The following is a 14,718-nucleotide window of genomic DNA, read 5'->3' as shown; positions in this document are numbered from 1 at the left end:
TTTCTCGCTGATTTTCGTTGTTTTTTATCTTGAATTCGCAAAGAAGAGCACGAAATCTACAAAATCATGACTTTTTACCAAGATTCAACGGCTGAATTGCAAGAGAACAGCAGAATTCTGCACGAAATCATCAAAATTCTTACAGAAAACCGCATATTTCGATGCAAAACGACGATTTCTCGCCGATTTTCGTTGTTTTCTGGCTTGAATTCGCAAAGAAGAGCACGAAATCTACAAAATCATGACTTTTTACCAAGATTCAACGGCTGAATTGCAAGAAAACAGCAGAATTCTGCACGAAATCGTCAAAATTCTTAGAGAAAACCGCATATTTCGATGCAAAACGACGATTTCTCGCTGATTTTCGTTGTTTTCTGGCTTGAATTCGCAAAGAAAAGCACGAAATCTACAAAATCATGACTTTTTACCAAGATTCAACGGCTGAATTGCAAGAAAACAGCAGAATTCTGCACGAAATCATCAGAATTCTTAGAGAAAACCGCATATTTCGATGCAAAACGACGATTTCTCGCCGATTTTCGTTGTTTTCTATCTTGAATTCGCAAAGAAGAGCACGAAATCTACAAAATCATGACTTTTTACCAAGATTCAACAGCTGAATTGCAAGAAAACAGCAGAATTATCTACGAAATCATCAAAATTCTTACAGAAAACCGCATATTTCGATGCAAAACGACGATTTCTCGCCGATTTTTGTTGTTTTCTGGCTTGAATTCGCAAAGAAGAGCACGAAATCTACAAAATCATGACTTTTTACCAAGATTCAACGGCTGAATTGCAAGAAAACAGCAGAATTCTGCACGAAATCATCAAAATTCTTACAGAAAACCGCATATTTCGATGCAAAACGACGATTTCTCGCCGATTTTCGTTGTTTTCTGGCTTGAATTCGCAAAGAAGAGCACAAAATCTACTAAATAATCACTTTCTACCAAGATTCAACGGCTGAATTGCAAGAAAACAGCAGAATTCTGCACGAAATCGTCAAAATTCTTAGAGAAAACCGCATATTTCGATGCAAAACGACGATTTCTCGCTGATTTTCGTTGTTTTCTGGCTTGAATTCGCAAAGAAGAGCACGAAATCTACTAAATCGTCACTTTTTACCTAGATTCAACTGCTGAATTGCAAGAAAACAGCAGAATTCTGCACGAAATCATCAAAATTCTTAGAGAAAACCGCATATTTCGATGCAAAACAACGATTTCTCGCCGATTTTCGTTGTTTTCTGGCTTGAATTCGCAAAGAAAAGCACGAAATCTACAAAATCATGACTTTTTACCAAGATTCAACGGCTGAATTGCAAGAGAACAGCAGAATTCTGCACGAAATCATCAGAATTCTTAGAGAAAACCGCATATTTCGATGCAAAACGACGATTTCTCGCCGATTTTCGTTGTTTTCTATCTTGAATTCGCAAAGAAGGGCACGAAATCTACAAAATCATGACTTTTTACCAAGATTCAACGGCTGAATTGCAAGAAAACAGCAGAATTATCTACGAAATCATCAAAATTCTTACAGAAAACCGCACATTTCGATGCAAAACGACGATTTCTCGCCGATTTTCGTTGTTTTCTGGCTTGAATTCGCAAAGGAGAGCACGAAATCTACAAAATCATGACGTTTTTACCAAGATTCAACGGCTGAATTGCAAGAAAACAGCAGAATTCTGCACGAAATCATCAAAATTCTTACAGAAAACCGCATATTTCGATGCAAAACGACGATTTTTCGCCGATTTTCGTTGTTTTCTGGCTTGAATTCGCAAAGAAGAGCACGAAATCTACTAAATCGTCACTTTTTACCAAGATTCAACTGCTGAATTGCAAGAAAACAGCAGAATTCTGCACGAAATCATCAAAATTCTTAGAGAAAACCGCAGATTTCGATGCAAAACAACGATTTCTCGCCGATTTTCGTTGTTTTCTGGCTTAAATTCGCAAAGAAAAGCACGAAATCTACAAAATCATGACTTTTTACCAAGATTCAACGGCTGAATTGCAAGAGAACAGAAGAATTCTGCACGAAATCATCAAAAATTTTGAGAAAACCGCATATTTCGATGCAAAACGACGATTTCTCGCTGATTTTCGTTGTTTTCTATCTTGAATTCGCAAAGAAGAGCACGAAATCTACAAAATCATGACTTTTTACCAAGATTCAACGGCTGAATTGCAAGAAAACAGCAGAATTCTGCACGAAATCATCAAAATTCTTACAGAAAACCGCATATTTCGATGCAAAACGACGATTTCTCGCCGATTTTCGTTGTTTTCTGGCTTGAATTCGCAAAGAAGAGCACGAAATCTACAAAATCATGACTTTTTACCAAGATTCAACGGCTGAATTGCAAGAAAACAGCAGAATTATCTACGAAATCATCAAAATTCTTAGAGAAAACCGCATATTTTGATGCAAAACGACGATTTCTCGCCTGTTTTCGCTGTTTTCTGGCTTGAATTCGCAAAGAAGAGAACGAAATCTACAAAATCATCACTTTTTACCAAGATTCAACGGCTGAATTGCAAGAAAACAGCAGAATTATCTACGAAATCATCAAAATTCTTACAGAAAACCGCATATTTCGATGCAAAACGACGATTTCTCGCCGATTTTCGTTGTTTTCTGGCTTGTATTCGCAAAGAAGAGCACGAAATCTACAAAATCATGACTTTTTACCAAGATTCAACGGCTGAATTGCAAGAAAACAGCAGAATTCTGCACGAAATCATCAAAATTCTTACAGAAAACCGCATATTTCGATGCAAAACGACGATTTCCCGCCGATTTTCGTTGTTTTCTGGCTTGAATTCGCAAAGAAGAGCACGAAATCTACAAAATCATGACTTTTTACCAAGATTCAACGGCTGAATTGCAAGAGAACAGCAGAATTCTGCACGAAATCATCAAAATTCTTAGAGAAAACCGCATATTTCGATGCAAAACGACGATTTCTCGCTGATTTTCGTTGTTTTCTATCTTGAATTCGCAAAGAAGAGCACGAAATCTACAAAATCATGACTTTTTACCAAGATTCAACGGCTGAATTGCAAGAAAACAGCAGAATTCTGCACGAAATCATCAAAATTCTTACAGAAAACCATTGCAAGAAAACAGCAGAATTCTGCACGAAATCATCAAAATTCTTAGAGAAAACCGCATATTTCGATGCAAAACGACGATTTCTCGCCGATTTTCGTTGTTTTTTGGCTTGAATTCGCAAAGAAGAGAACGAAATCTACAAAATCATGACTTTTTACCAAGATTCAACGGCTGAATTGCAAGAAAACAGCAGAATTCTGCACGAAATCATCAAAATTCTTAGTGAAAACCGCATATTTCGATGCAAAACGACGATTTCTCGCTGATTTTCGTTGTTTTCTATCTTGAATTCGCAAAGAAGAGCACGAAATCTACAAAATCATGACTTTTTACCAAGATTCAACGGCTGAATTGCAAGAAAACGGCAGAATTATCCACGAAATCATCATAATTCTTACAGAAAACCGCATATTTCGATGCAAAACGACGATTTCTCGCCGATTTTCGTTGTTTTCTGGCTTGAATTCGCAAAGAAGAGCACGAAATCTACAAAATCATGACTTTTTACCAAGATTCAACGGCTGAATTGCAAGAAAACAGCAGAATTCTGCACGAAATCATCAAAATTCTTACAGAAAACCGCATATTTCGATGCAAAACGACGATTTCTCGCCGATTTTCGTTGTTTTCTGGCTTGAATTCGCAAAGAAGAGCACGAAATCTACAAAATCATGACTTTTTACCAAGATTCAACGGCTGAATTGCAAGAAAACGGCAGAATTATCCACGAAATCATCAAAATTCTTACAGAAAACCGCATATTTTGATGTAAAACGACGATTTCTCGCCGATTTTCGTTGTTTTCTGGCTTGAATTCGCAAAGAAGAGCTCGAAATCTACAAAATCATAACTTTTTACCAAGATTCAACGGCTGAATTGCAAGAAAACGGCAGAATTATCCACGAAATCATCAAAATTCTTACAGAAAACCGCATATTTCGATGCAAAACGACGATTTCTCGCCGATTTTCTTTGTTTTCTATCGAAATCTACAAAATCATGACTTTTTACCAAGATTCAACGGCTGAATTGCAAGAAAACAGCAGAATTCTGCACGAAATCATCAAAATTCTTACAGAAAACCATTGCAAGAAAACAGCAGAATTCTGCACGAAATCATCAAAATTCTTACAGAAAACCGCATATTTCGATGCAAAACGACGATTTCTCGCCGATTTTCGTTGTTTTCTGGCTTGAATTCGCAAGGAAAAGCACGAAATCTACAAAATCATGACTTTTTACCAAGATTCAACGGCTAAATTGCAAGAGAACAGCAGAATTCTGCACGAAATCATCAGAATTCTTAGAGAAAACCGCATATTTCGATGCAAAACGACGATTTCTCGCCGATTTTCGTTGTTTTCTATCTTGAATTCGCAAAGAAGAGCACGAAATCTACAAAATCATGACTTTTTACCAAGATTCAACGGCTGAATTGTAAGAAAACAGCAGAATTATCTACGAAATCATCAAAATTCTCACAGAAAACCGCATATTTCGATGCAAAACGACGATTTCTAGCCGATTTTCGTTGTTTTCTGGCTTGAATTCGCAAAGGAGAGCACGAAATCTACAAAATCATGACGTTTTACCAAGATTCAACGGCTGAATTGCAAGAAAACAGCAGAAATCTGCACGAAATCATCAAAATTCTTACAGAAAACCGCATATTTCGATGCAAAACGACGATTTTTCGCCGATTTTCGTTGTTTTCTGGCTTGAATTCGCAAAGAAGAGCACAAAATCTACTAAATAATCACTTTTTACCAAGATTCAACGGCTGAATTGCAAGAAAACAGCAGAATTCTGCACGAAATCGTCAAAATTCTTAGAGAAAACCGCATATTTCGATGCAAAACGACGATTTCTCGCCGATTTTCGTTGTTTTCAGGCTTGAATTTGCAAAGAAGAGCACGAAATCCACAAAATCATCACTTTTTACCAAGATTCAACGGCTGAATTGCAAGAAAACAGCAGAATTCTGCACGAAATCATCAGAATTCTTAGAGAAAACCGCATATTTCGATGCAAAACGACGATTTCTCGCCGATTTTCGTTGTTTTCTGGCTTGAATTCGCAAAGAAGAGCACGAAATCTACAAAATCATGACTTTTTACCAAGATTCAACGGCTGAATTGCAAGAAAACAGCAGAATTCTGCACGAAATCGTCAAAATTCTTACAGAAAACCGCATATTTCGATGCAAAACGACGATTTCTCGCCGATTTTCGTTGTTTTCTGGCTAGAATTCGCAAAGAAGAGCACGAAATCTACTAAATAATCACTTTTTACCAAGATTCAACGGCTGAATTGCAAGAAAACAGCAGAATTCTGCACGAAATCATCAAAATTCTTACAGAAAACCGCATATTTCGATGCAAAACGACGATTTCTCGCCGATTTTTGTTGTTTTCTGGCTTGAATTCGCAAAGAAGAGCACGAAATCTAGTAAATAATCACTTTTTACCAAGATTCAACGGCTGAATTGCAAGAAAACAGCAGAATTCTGCACGAAATCGTCAAAATTCTTAGAGAAAACCGCATATTTCGATGCAAAACGACGATTTCTCGCCGATTTTCGTTGTTTTCTGGCTTGAATTCGCAATGAAGAGCACGAAATCTACAAAATCATCACTATTTACCAAGATTCAACGGCTGAATTGCAAGAAAACAGCAGAATTCTGCACGAAATCATCAGAATTCTTAGAGAAAACCGCATATTTCGATGCAAAACGACGATTTCTCGCTGATTTTCGTTGTTTTCTATCTTGAATTCGTAAAGAAGAGCACGAAATCAACAAAATCATGACTTTTTACCAAGATTCAACGGCTGAATTGCAAGAAATCAGCAGAATTCTGCACGAAATCATCAAAATTCTTACAGAAAACCGCATATTTCGATGCAAAACGACTATTTCTCGCCGATTTTCTTTGTTTTCTGGCTTGAATTCGCAAAGAAGTGCACGAAATCTACAAAATCATGACTTTTTACCAAGATTCAACGGCTGAATTGCAAGAAAACAGCAGAATTCTGCACGAAATCATCAAAATTCTTACAGAAAACCGCATATTTCGATGCAAAACGACGATTTCTCGCCGATTTTCGTTGTTTTCTGGCTTGAATTCGCAAAGAAGAGCACGAAATCTACAAAATCATGACTTTTTACCAAGATTCAACGGCTGAATTGCAAGAAAACAGCAGAATTATCCACGAATTCATCAAAATTCTTACAGAAAACCGCATATTTTGATGCAAAACGACGATTTCTCGCCGATTTTCGTTGTTTTCTGGCTTGAATTCGCAAAGAAGAGCACGAAATCTACTAAATTATTACATTTTACCAAGATTCTACGGCTGAATTGCAAGAAAACATCAGACTTCTGCACGAAATCATCAAAATTCTTAGAGAAAACCGCATATTTCGATGCAAAACGACGATTTCTCGCTGATTTTCGTTGTTTTCTATCTTAAATTCGCAAAGAAGAGCACGAAATCTACAAAATCATGACTTTTAACCAAGATTCAACGGCTGAATTGCAAGAAAACAGCAGAATTCTGCACGAAATCATCAAAATTCTTACAGAAAACCGCATATTTCGATGCAAAACGACGATTTCTCGTCGATTTTCGCTGTTTTCTGGCTTGAATTCGCAAAGAAGAGAACGAAATCTACAAAATCATCACTTTTTACCAAGATTCAACGGCTGAATTGCAAGAAAACAGCAGAATTCTGCACGAAATCATCAAAAATTTTGAGAAAACCGCATATTTCGATGCAAAACGACGATTTCTCGCTGATTTTCGTTGTTTTCTATCTTGAATTCGCAAAGAAGAGCACGAAATCTACAAAATCATGACTTTTTACCAAGATTCAACGGCTGAATTGCAAGAAAACAGCAGAATTCTGCACGAAATCATCAGAATTCTTAGAGAAAACCGCATATTTCGATGCAAAACGACGATTTCTCGCTGATTTTCGTTGTTTTCTATCTTGAATTCGTAAAGAAGAGCACGAAATCAACAAAATCATGACTTTTTACCAAGATTCAACGGCTGAATTGCAAGAAATCAGCAGAATTCTGCACGAAATCATCAAAATTCTTACAGAAAACCGCATATTTCGATGCAAAACGACTATTTCTCGCCGATTTTCTTTGTTTTCTGGCTTGAATTCGCAAAGAAGTGCACGTAATCTACAAAATCATGACTTTTTACCAAGATTCAACGGCTGAATTGCAAGAAAACAGCAGAATTCTGCACGAAATCATCAAAATTCTTACAGAAAACCGCATATTTCGATGCAAAACGACGATTTCTCGCCGATTTTCGTTGTTTTCTGGCTTGAATTCGCAAAGAAGGGCACGAAATCAACAAAATCATGACTTTTTACGAAGATTCAACGGCTGAATTGCAAGAAAACAGCAGAATTATCCACGAAATCATCAAAATTCTTAGAGAAAACCGCATATTTTGATGCAAAACGACGATTTCTCGCTGATTTTCGTTGTTTTTTATCTTGAATTCGCAAAGAAGAGCATGAAATCTACAAAATCATGACTTTTTACCAAGATTCAACGGCTGAATTGCAAGAAAACAGCTGAATTCTGCACGAAATCATCAAAATTCTTACAGAAAACCGCATATTTCGATGCAAAACGACGATTTCTCGCCGATTTTCGTTGTTTTCTGGCTTGAATTCGCAAAGTAGAGCACGAAATCTACAAAATCATGACTTTTTACCAAGATTCAACGGCTGAATTGCAAGAAAACAGCAGAATTATCTACGAAATCATCAAAATTCTTAGAGAAAACCGCATATTTTGATGCAAAACGACGATTTCTCGCTGATTTTCGTTGTTTTTTATCTTGAATTCGCAAAGAAGAGCACGAAATCTACAAAATCATGACTTTTTACCAAGATTCAACGGCTGAATTGCAAGAAAACAGCAGAATTATCTACGAAATCATCAAAATTCTTAGAGAAAACCGCATATTTTGATGCAAAACGACGATTTCTCGCTGATTTTCGTTGTTTTCTATCTTGAATTCGCAAAGAAGAGCACGAAATCTACAAAATCATGACTTTTTACCAAGATTCAACGGCTGAATTGCAAGAAAACAGCAGAATTCTGCACGAAATCATCAAAATTCTTACAGAAAACCGCATATTTCGATGCAAAACGACGATTTCTCGCCGATTTTCGTTGTTTTCTGGCTTGAATTTGCAAAGAAGAGCACGAAATCTACAAAATCATGACTTTTTACCAAGATTCAACGGCTGAATTGCAAGAAAACGGCAGAATTATCCACGAAATCATCAAAATTCTTACAGAAAACCGCATATTTCGATGCAAAACGACGATTTCTCGCCGATTTTCGTTGTTTTCTGGCTTGAATTCGCAAAGAAGAGCACGAAATCTACTAAATCATTACATTTTACCAAGATTCAACGGCTGAATTGCAAGAAAACAGCAGACTTCTGCACGAAATCATCAAAATTCTTAGAGAAAACCGCATATTTCGATGCAAAACGACGATTTCTCGCTGATTTTCGTTGTTTTCTATCTTAAATTCGCAAAGAAGAGCACGAAATCTACAAAATCATGACTTTTTAAAAAGATTCAACGGCTGAATTGCAAGAAAACAGCAGAATTCTGCACGAAATCATCAAAATTCTTACAGAAAACCGCATATTTCGATGCAAAACGACGATTTCTCGCCGATTTTCGCTGTTTTCTGGCTTGAATTCGCAAAGAAGAGAACGAAATCTACAAAATCATCACTTTTTACCAAGATTCAACGGCTGAATTGCAAGAAAACAGCAGAATTCTGCACGAAATCATCAAAAATTTTGAGAAAACCGCATATTTCGATGCAAAACGACGATTTCTCGCTGATTTTCGTTGTTTTCTGTCTTGAATTCGCAAAGAAGAGCGCGAAATCTACAAAATCATGACTTTTTACCAAGATTCAACGGCTGAATTGCAAGAAAACAGCAGAATTCTGCACGAAATCATCAAAATTCTTACAGAAAACCGCATATTTCGATGCAAAACGACGATTTCTCGCCGATTTTCGTTGTTTTCTGGCTTGTATTCGCAAAGAAGAGCACGAAATCTACAAAATCATGACTTTTTACCAAGATTCAACGGCTGAATTGCAAGAGAACAGCAGAATTCTGCACGAAATCATCAAAATTCTTAGAGGAAACCGCATATTTCGATGCAAAACGACGATTTCTCGCTGATTTTCGTTGTTTTCTATCTTGAATTTGCAAAGAAGAGCACGAAATCTACAAAATCATGACTTTTTACCAAGATTCAACGGCTGAATTGCAAGAGAACAGCAGAATTCTGCACGAAATCATCAAAATTCTTACAGAAAACCGCATATTTCGATGCAAAACGACGATTTCTCGCCGATTTTCGTTGTTTTCTGGCTTGAATTCGCAAAGAAGAGCACGAAATCTACAAAATCATGACTTTTTACCAAGATTCAACGGCTGAATTGCAAGAAAACAGCAGAATTCTGCTCGAAATCATCAAAATTCTTACAGAAAACCGCATATTTCGATGCAAAACGACGATTTCTCGCCGATTTTCGTTGTTTTCTGGCTTGAATTCGCAAAGAAGAGCACGAAATCTACAAAATCATGACTTTTTACCAAGATTCAACTGCTGAATTGCAAGAGAACAGCAGAATTCTGCACGAAATCATCAAAATTCTTACAGAAAACCGCATATTTCGATGCAAAACGACGATTTCTCGCCGATTTTCGTTGTTTTCTGGCTTGAATTCGCAAAGAAGAGCACGAAATCTACAAAATCATGACTTTTTACCAAAATTCAACGGCTGAATTGCAAGAAAACAGCAGAATTCTGCACGAAATCATCAAAATTCTTAGAGAAAACCGCATATTTCGATGCAAAACAACGATTTCTCGCCGATTTTCGTTGTTTTCTGGCTTGAATTCGCAAAGAAGAGCACGAAATCTACTAAATAATCACTTTCTACCAAGATTCAACGGCTGAATTGCAAGAAAACAGCAGAATTCTGCACGAAATCGTCAAAATTCTTAGAGAAAACCGCATATTTCGATGCAAAACGACGATTTCTCGCTGATTTTCGTTGTTTTCTGGCTTGAATTCGCAAAGAAGAGCACGAAATCTACTAAACCGTCACTTTTTACCAAGATTCAACTGCTGAATTGCAAGAAAACAGCAGAATTCTGCACGAAATCATCAAAATTCTTAGAGAAAACCGCATATTTCGATGCAAAACAACGATTTTTCGCCGATTTTCGTTGTTTTCTGGCTTGAATTCGCAAATAAAAGCACGAAATCTACAAAATCATGACTTTTTACCAAGATTCAACGGCTGAATTGCAAGAGAACAGCAGAATTCTGCACGAAATCATCAGAATTCTTAGAGAAAACCGCATATTTCGATGCAAAACGACGATTTCTTGCCGATTTTCGTTGTTTTCTATCTTGAATTCGCAAAGAAGAGCACGAAATCTACAAAATCATGACTTTTTACCAAGATTCAACGGCTGAATTGCAAGAAAACAGCAGAATTATCTACGAAATCATCAAAATTCTCACAGAAAACCGCATATTTCGAAGCAAAACGACGATTTCTCGCCGATTTTCGTTGTTTTCTGGCTTGAATTCGCAAAGGAGAGCACGAAATCTACAAAATCATGACGTTTTACCAAGATTCAACGGCTGAATTGCAAGAAAACAGCAGAATTCTGCACGAAATCATCAAAATTCTTACAGAAAACCGCATATTTCGATGCAAAACGACGATTTTTCGCCGATTTTCGTTGTTTTCTGGCTTGAATTCGCAAAGAAGAGCACGAAATCTACTAAATAATCACTTTTTACCAAGATTCAACGGCTGAATTGCAAGAAAACAGCAGAATTCTGCACGAAATCATCAAAATTCTTACAGAAAACCGCATATTTCGATGCAAAACGACGATTTCTCGCCGATTTTTGTTGTTTTCTGGCTTGAATTCGCAAAGAAGAGCACGAAATCTACTAAATAATCACTTTTTACCAAGATTCAACGGCTGAATTGCAAGAAAACAGCAGAATTCTGCACGAAATCGTCAAAATTCTTAGAGAAAACCGCATATTTCGATGCAAAACGACGATTTCTCGCCGATTTTCGTTGTTTTCTATCTTGAATTCGCAAAGAAGAGCACGAAATCTACAAAATCATGACTTTTTATCAAGATTCAACGGCTGAATTGCAAGAAATCAGCAGAATTCTGCACGATATCATCAAAATTCTTACAGCAAACCGCATATTTCGATGCAAAACGACTATTTCTCGCCGATTTTCGTTGTTTTCTGGCTTGAATTCGCAATGAAGAGCACGAAATCTACAAAATCATCACTTTTTACCAAGATTCAACGGCTGAATTGCAAGAAAACAGCAGAATTCTGCACGAAATTATCAGAATTCTTAGAGAAAACCGCATATTTTGATGCAAAACGACGATTTCTCGCTGATTTTCGTTGTTTTCTATCTTGAATTCGCAAAGAAGAGCACAAAATCTACAAAATAATGAGTTTTTACCAAGATTCAAAGGCTGAATTGCAAGAAAACAGCAGAATTCTGCACGAAATCATCAAAATTCTTACAGAAAACCGCATATTTCGATGCAAAACGACGATTTCTCGCCGATTTTCGTTGTTTTCTATCTTGAATTCGCAAAGAAGTGCACGAAATCTACAAAATCATGACTTCTTACCAAGATTCAACGGCTGAATTGCAAGAAAACAGCAGAATTCTGCACGAAATCATCAAAATTCATACAGAAAACCGCATATTTCGATGCAAAACGACGATTTCTCGCCGATTTTCGTTGTTTTCAGGCTTGAATTCGCAAAGAAGAGCACGAAATCTACTAAATAATCACTTTTTACCAAGATTCATCGGCTGAATTGCAAGAAAACAGCAGAATTCTGCACGAAATCATCAAAATTCTTAGAGAAAACCGCATATTTCGATGCAAAACAACGATTTCTCGCCGATTTTCGTTGTTTTCTGGCTTGAATTTGCAAAGAAGAGCACGAAATCTACAAAATCATCACTTTTTACCAAGATTCAACGGCTGAATTGCAAAAAAACAGCAGAATTCTGCACGAAATCATCAGAATTCTTAGAGAAAACCGCATATTTTGATGCTAAACGACGATTTCTCGCTGATTTTCGTTGTTTTCTATCTTGAATTTGCAAAGAAGAGCACAAAATTTACAAAATAATGGCTTTTTAGCAAGATTCAACGGCTGAATTGCAAGAAAACAGCAGAATTCTGCACGAAATCATCAAAATTCTTACAGAAAACCGCATATTTCGATGCAAAACGACGATTTCTCGCCGATTTTCGTTGTTTTCTATCTTGAATTCGCAAAGAAGAGCACGAAATCCACAAAATCATCACTCTTTACCAAGATTCAACGGCTGAATTGCAAGAAAACAGCAGAATTCTGCACGAAATCATCAGAGTTCTTAGAGAAACCGCATATTTTGATGCAAAACGACGATTTTTCGCTGATTTTCGTTGTTTTCTATCTAGAATTTGCAAGGAAGAGCACGAAATCTACAAAATCATGACTTTTTACCAAGATTCAACGGCTGAATTGCAAGAAAACAGCAGAACTATCCACGAAATCATCAAAATTCTCACAGAAAACCGCATATTTCGATGCAAAACGACGATTTCTCGCCGATTTTCGTTGTTTTCTGGCTTGAATTCGCAAAGAAGAGCACGAAATCTACAAAATCATGACTTTTTACCAAGATTCAACGGCTGAATTGCAAGAAAACAGCAGAATTCTGCACGAAATCGTCAAAATTCTAACGGAAAACCGCATATTTCGATGCAAAACGACGATTTCTCGCCGATTTTCGTTGTTTTCTGGCTTGAATTCGCAAAGAAGAGCACGAAATCTACTAAATAATCACTTTTTACCAAGATTCAACGGCTGAATTGCAAGAAAACAGCAGAATTCTGCACGAAATCATCAAAATTCTTACAGAAAACCGCATATTTCGATGCAAAACGACGATTTCTCGCCGATTTTTGTTGTTTTCTGGCTTGAATTCGCAAAGAAGAGCACGAAATCTACTAAATAATCACTTTTTACCAAGATTCAACGGCTGAATTGCAAGAAAACAGCAGAATTCTGCACGAAATCGTCAAAATTCTTAGAGAAAACCGCATATTTCGATGCAAAACGACGATTTCTCGCCGATTTTCGTTGTTTTCTATCTTGAATTCGCAAAGAAGAGCACGAAATCTACAAAATCATGACTTTTTATCAAGATTCAACGGCTGAATTGCAAGAAATCAGCAGAATTCTGCACGATATCATCAAAATTCTTACAGCAAACCGCATATTTCGATGCAAAACGACTATTTCTCGCCGATTTTCGTTGTTTTCTGGCTTGAATTCGCAATGAAGAGCACGAAATCTACAAAATCATCACTTTTTACCAAGATTCAACGGCTGAATTGCAAGAAAACAGCAGAATTCTGCACGAAATTATCAGAATTCTTAGAGAAAACCGCATATTTTGATGCAAAACGACGATTTCTCGCTGATTTTCGTTGTTTTCTATCTTGAATTCGCAAAGAAGAGCACAAAATCTACAAAATAATGAGTTTTTACCAAGATTCAAAGGCTGAATTGCAAGAAAACAGCAGAATTCTGCACGAAATCATCAAAATTCTTACAGAAAACCGCATATTTCGATGCAAAACGACGATTTCTCGCCGATTTTCGTTGTTTTCTATCTTGAATTCGCAAAGAAGTGCACGAAATCTACAAAATCATGACTTCTTACCAAGATTCAACGGCTGAATTGCAAGAAAACAGCAGAATTCTGCACGAAATCATCAAAATTCATACAGAAAACCGCATATTTCGATGCAAAACGACGATTTCTCGCCGATTTTCGTTGTTTTCAGGCTTGAATTCGCAAAGAAGAGCACGAAATCTACTAAATAATCACTTTTTACCAAGATTCATCGGCTGAATTGCAAGAAAACAGCAGAATTCTGCACGAAATCATCAAAATTCTTAGAGAAAACCGCATATTTCGATGCAAAACAACGATTTCTCGCCGATTTTCGTTGTTTTCTGGCTTGAATTTGCAAAGAAGAGCACGAAATCTACAAAATCATCACTTTTTACCAAGATTCAACGGCTGAATTGCAAAAAAACAGCAGAATTCTGCACGAAATCATCAGAATTCTTAGAGAAAACCGCATATTTTGATGCTAAACGACGATTTCTCGCTGATTTTCGTTGTTTTCTATCTTGAATTTGCAAAGAAGAGCACAAAATTTACAAAATAATGGCTTTTTAGCAAGATTCAACGGCTGAATTGCAAGAAAACAGCAGAATTCTGCACGAAATCATCAAAATTCTTACAGAAAACCGCATATTTCGATGCAAAACGACGATTTCTCGCCGATTTTCGTTGTTTTCTATCTTGAATTCGCAAAGAAGAGCACGAAATCTACAAAATCATGACTTTTTACCAAGATTCAACAGCTGAATTGCAAGAAA

The sequence above is a fragment of the Gnatocerus cornutus genome, chromosome 8 (assembly GCF_029298725.1).
Source record: "Gnatocerus cornutus isolate USDA-ARS CGAHR chromosome 8, icGnaCorn1.1, whole genome shotgun sequence".
Taxonomy (NCBI): Eukaryota; Metazoa; Arthropoda; class Insecta; order Coleoptera; family Tenebrionidae; genus Gnatocerus; species Gnatocerus cornutus.
Note: the sequence above shows the minus strand (reverse complement) of the source record.